The sequence below is a fragment of the Amblyomma maculatum genome, chromosome 5, assembly GCF_055883805.1.
Source record: "Amblyomma maculatum isolate TAMU_Amacu chromosome 5, ASM5588380v1, whole genome shotgun sequence".
NCBI lineage: Eukaryota > Metazoa > Arthropoda > Arachnida > Ixodida > Ixodidae > Amblyomma > Amblyomma maculatum.
The window spans coordinates 60,626,334-60,632,333 of record NC_139348.1 but is presented as its reverse complement, the minus strand read 5'-3'; positions in this window follow the sequence as shown (position 1 = coordinate 60,632,333).

Here is a 6,000-nt window from a genome sequence, read left to right as displayed (position 1 = left end):
GTGCGCGCCTACGAACACCTGTACAAAGCAAATGTTTAAAGGATGCGGGTCCACGAAAAATATGCAGAATCAGGGCACACAAAGCCTTCAAAACCACACAAGTGCAATAAAGTGTGTCGCTTGAACGAATACCAATGGTTACGTTTGGCTATCCATCATACACAGGAAAGAATATCCGGTGAATTCGCATCCTTTATACCTTTGTCCGTGGTTGGAAAAGCTCGAACATTAAAAACTTTATTTTCGTGTTTTCACGTGATGGAAATAAATGCAATATGTTCCAGCGACACAAACCGGAGGTCTAAGACGTGGCGCTAGCCAATACAAAATGCAGTGTTTGGCCATGAACGCTAGCTGTTTCCTCCGCTCAGCCTGAGCAACCAATACGTCGCACCTCAGCTCCAGAAACAGACAGATAAACACTGCACCACTTTGATCGTCAATGCAGCATGGCAAACCAAATAGTTTAGCTCAGAGAAAAAATACACGCAACATAAGGTGCACATTGTCTAGCTTCACTTGACAGGAAAGAAAAGGAGATTGAACTCCGAGACGTCCTGGAAATGTCTGCATTTTTTTCCACCCGAATACCAAACTGCCAGAACAATTAAATTGTGTACATGTGAGATTGCAGAAATGAAAGCATAACAAGCAACATAAATACATGGGGTAAATGAAGGGCAACTAGAATTTAAACAGCCCTACCCATACAAAAATGGTCTATGTACTTCAATGAAAAATTTTATGGTCAGCTAAGTCTATCTATGGACTTTTATAGTCGGCTGTAAAGTGCCATTGAAATATTTATAGGCAGCTAGAAAATATTCTATGCCACTTTGTCTATAGCTTTTGGACCATACAAAATCTCTTAAGCTAACTATAAAAAAACATGTGTCCATGAAGGTATACACTATTAGTCATACAGTTATATTTAGCTGTGTATACAAATTTGAATGGCTCTAAAGTTACAGACTGCAAGCCATAGAGTCAGTTTTAGCAAGCTATAGAAATGTTTATGCTCCTGGAGCTATAGATTATTAGTCATTCAGTTATTTTTAGCTATCTATAGAAATTTGAATGCCTCTAAAGCTACAGACTGCAAGCGATAGAATCAGGTTTAGCAGGCAATAGAAAAGTTTATGCTCCTGAAGGTATAGAATATTAGTAATACCGATATCTTTAGCCATCTATAGAAATTTGAATGCCTCTAAACCTACAGACTACGAGCCATATAAGCTGATTCAGCTGGTTATAGAAAAGTGTATACATTCAGAAGCTATACACTACTACTCATACCCCGAGCAGCACGCCGTCAATGGACCGCCACTGGTCCAATATTGGTCAGTATTGGCGTCTGATTGGGGCGCACAAAGATCCAAGATATATGCCAGCCATTTTGATTGGCTCTTCTATCAAAACCAGTATTGGCATACTACCTTGTTTACTAGCATTCAATGGCACTCAATGGCTACTCAATATCTTCCACCCAAGCTCACTCACTGGTTCTTATATCACGGCTATCCCACCAAGCTCACTGGCCATCCAATACCTTGTATCCATGCTTATCACTAGATATTTACAACTGGCATCATGCCAGATTTACCGGCTACCCACTATTTACAATCCAATCTTGCCCACTGGTTTTGCCTTATTGGCATCCAGAGAGAGCAATTGGCAATCGGGCACATTACAGTGCTGAATGTTTCAAGAATCAGTAGGACAGGTAGTTGCTATTTCGTGCTATGGCTAATAGACAACTACAAAGCCATCCCATACGTATGCAGTGTTGATATTTTGCATGTAGCTTTTTATTTAAATAAAGCATGCTGAGAATATGCATGCACAGAAATTAATGCAGCTGAAAGGTTCATTGCATGGTGATTTATTAGGTGTGCATGTGTTACAGGACATGGAAAAATTTAGGCAGAACTCTTAGACTTCAGTGCTCCTCCTGTTTTTGCGTCCCTTGGCAAGGTGTTCTCAGGTCCTAGGTTGGAGGAAGGCGCTGAGTTCATCGCAACTTCTTTTGTGGTCGGTTGTAGGGGCAGCAGCTCCCAGCAGCCTTTAAAGATATGGATATGAGCAGCGTGCGTAATGTATTTCCTTTCGCAGATTGCACCTAGCGGGTGGGGATTGTGTGGCCGGCCGGACGCCTCTGAATCCGCCCCTTGTGTCGAGTTTTGAGGCACGGTTCGAAGGGGGCAGAAGGGTCGTTGTGTCTTCTCTCTCTCTCTCTCTCTTTTTTGCTTGAGATCTGTCGAAAGAGGAGGCATAAAGCTCGAAAGGGGGTAAGAGAAATGAAAGAGGTCCCCTAGGACCGCGCGAGCCCAGAAGGCTGCTGGCCAAGAAAGTTGGCTCCCTCCCCCCTGCCCACCTCCCATCTCCCCTTCCCCCGGAAGCCGCCACGACATTAGGCTGGCATAACCTGCGTCCGGTATCCCCCCCCCCCCCCCCCCACAGAATATCCCACAGATCCTAGAAGAAGAAGTTGGCAAAACGGAAGGAAAGAGTGCGGGGGTAGAGGGGGGGGGGGCGATTGTGTGCAATGCATGCCTAGCCGAGAAGAAAGAAAGGGCAGTGAATGTCGCGGCCCTTCCGCGACAACTGCTTCACGAGGAGAAAAGGCTACAAGACATGAAGTTGAAAGCGGTTTGGAAAATTGCTTAATCAAGGCCCTAGGGCGGAGAGGCGACAAAAGGACGTGAAAATGGAAACCTGATGTTCTTTGCGCCAAGCTTGTGAGGAGGAATGCGCAGAGTTTTGCCCTCGGCCTGGATAAAACCATGAGAAGTGCGTTCGGAGCTCTTTCGTCGCCTCGACTGTTGGCTGGGTAACGTTTTCAGTGGCATAAAAATTTCGCTACATTTTTTTTTGTTAATGAAAAACGCGTTTTATGTATGTGTTTCAGTAGTAATCACAAACGTAAAACAATCTTCTGTTTTCACGGAATCGTTCTCGGTTCGAACAAATGGACATATTTTTTTACTAATGATGGCACACAGGCTCATGACGGAGTGCTCTTGAAACGTCATCACGCGCAACTGAGCGATGCAGCAGCCCGTATACTTGCTGTATTCCTATTACGGAAAAGAAAAGCGAAATCGACCATAACGACGGGTACTTCATGTTAAAATTCCCATGCTATTTTTTTTTTTTCAAATCAGGTCGACATTTAGAGCAAGAAAAATTCCGCATATAACTAAGCGCGGGGATATAAAGCCGCAAGAAATACAAAATACTCGACGCGCTAAGTACTGAAGAACTAAATTGGCAGTAAAGAAAGAATAGAAAGAAAGCAAGGGTCAGCATTGAAACTATATTAAAGAACTCTGGACAAGGTGTAGTCCTCAGAAAAAAGCGCGGTAAAATCATCTTTCAGCCCGCGGAAACTGCGCTTGTGAAAGCGGCAGAATATTTCAGAGAGGAAACCTAATTCTCAATCATGTGTTAAATTCTTCGAATGTAGTGTTCTCCAAAAATGCCCCAAAACTGTTTAAATAACGCACTCGCATTACTTTTATTATAGATGAATTGCCATAAGCTGCTTGGTTGAGACAATGGGATACAATTGTTTAGTTCTATGGAGGGAAACGCCTTCGGTGCGGTGATTATGTGGTTGGATAATACGGCAATGAGTGCCTGAAGAATATTTTCTTACATGTGCTTAGGAGAACGCTGTTAACGCTGTAGTCATGTGCATCATTATGAGCCATGTATTGCAGCTTTAGACCAAAAATAACTTCCGTAAAGAGCATCGTTATTATGCAATTTCAATTTTGTTACCATATATGCTGGCGACACATGAGCGCGCATTCATTGCACTGTAGGTAATTTGGTTAAATTTTTATTTTTTTTTTCGTTTACCTTACCTCATGTAGTTCTGTTGATTTTTTATTATCTTCCACATGCACACAACCTTTTGGCAGTGTGCGATTTACGCCTAATTAGAACACAAACCATTCTAGGACAGTTAAGAATTCTTTTCTTGTCAAGTGAATTAGCTAGACATAGTGTAGAATATATGTTTGTTTTTTTTTTAGCTGGAATATTTTATGCGATGCTGCACCGATGGCCAAAGTCGTTCAGTCTTTGTCTGTTGCTGAAGCCCACAGCAGAGCGCAAAAGAGTACAGGAATAAGATGCACATTTGTTTTTAGTAGACATTAGAACTCGAAGGCCTTGAAAGCAGCAAACAAATCTGTCTATAAGAACAGCTAGTACTGAGGCAGGGTATAGTCGGTGCTGATGCTGAATGCCGGAAACAGCTAGCATAATAGCGAATCATGCAGTGAGTATTTGATTGGCTAGCGCGATCAATCTCTCCCACCTTTGCTATCGCTTGAACATGTAGGGTTGCTTTCTATCACGTAAAAAAGGCGGAAATAATGCTACGCGTGTGTGTTTTCAATCATGGACAAACGTTTACAGGATGTGCATTCACCGGATATATTCGATCGTTTCTGCGATTACTATCCAAACGTAACCACTGGTGTTTGTGCAAGCGACTCACACGTTATATTGCGTACTTTGCACTTGAGTACCTTGCGTTTCTTGACTGCGCAAGTGTGTTTTCGCGGACACGCATCTAATAAACCTTTGCTTGTCAGATGTGTGCTCGAGCGTGTGCGTCTACTAGTGCACTCGTATGTGTATATATAGGCCCATGGAACGCGATCCCGTGCGCGAGAGTTGTGCACGAGTTGTGTTCAGGATCTGTGCATCGGATCTGTGCACTGATGTGTCTATCACTTTCAATCACCCTGATTTGACGAGACCAGAAAAACAAATCATCTCCACCAGAAATCGAACTGCTAGCCTAGCTAGCACTTTATCATCTGCGCTAAACCCTGGATCGCGAAACTGGCACCATATATAATTCTCCTTGTCTACCGTGAGGATAGCGACGAGAATGACGCTGCCATTAGTGATAATGACAATGATGACAGTATCAATGATAATGACGCTGCACGTAGTTGATAACAATAATGATATGTGATGCACCGCGTACGCAGCAGCATTAATCTCGCCTTCGCAAATTTCTGCAGTGTAGATTTCACGTGCTGTCAGAATTTTTTCTACACTTGGCTAAAGTTTGGAACACTATCTGTGTCAGCTACGTCCACGCGTGATGAACATATCCGGCGCTCTAGTCTGCAGGAATTGTCTCGAAAATATTATATGCAGAATTTTACATAACTAATAATTGTGCCTAAAATCGTAAACAAAAGGGTACTCTACCAAAATTGTCTAATATAATCTCAGGTCATCGGCAACAATTAGCGAATCACGGAAAATGTATTCAGAAAAATATATTCTGCATTTTCCGTGATGGGCGCTTCTGTGCATTATGTGTGGTCAGCTCTGTCAAACAATTTTAGGACAATGTATGCATTAATCGCAATAAACATAGTATATATTGTGCTCCAAATTACATATGGCATATGAATATCTTCTTCAGTTTAACATAAACTGACGTCTGGGCCAGCGAAAATTTTAGTTTGGACGGAATTAGCCCCAGAACACTGTCATATTGGGATACATCCCTATCGAAAATCCCACCATAGATTACCATAAATCCACCATCGTTTTGTGGTGGGTTTATGGTGTTTAGAGTGGAAAAACGGTGGCCATGGTCATTTTTTCGTGTCCATGATGGGCATGCTTTATGGTGGTCAATCTCGACCACCATACTGCCCACTTCATGACCACCGAAAAATAACCATGGCCACCATTTTCCACTCTAACCACCAAAAACCCGACTGAATTCGTAGCGCCATGTTGGCGATGGTAGCAAAAGGTGTACATGGTGTGTGATCTTGCTTCTGTGGTGGATATGGTGGATGTGGTTCCCTACGGTGGGGCCATCGTGGGCCAGTCTTGGTGTCAAGGTGGGCGGTAATGAAGAATGGCGGCCTACTTGGCTGGCTCATCTCGTGCATAGCGCACCATATGGCTGTGTGGTAGAACGAAGTATATAGATATGTCCGACGTATCGAGTCG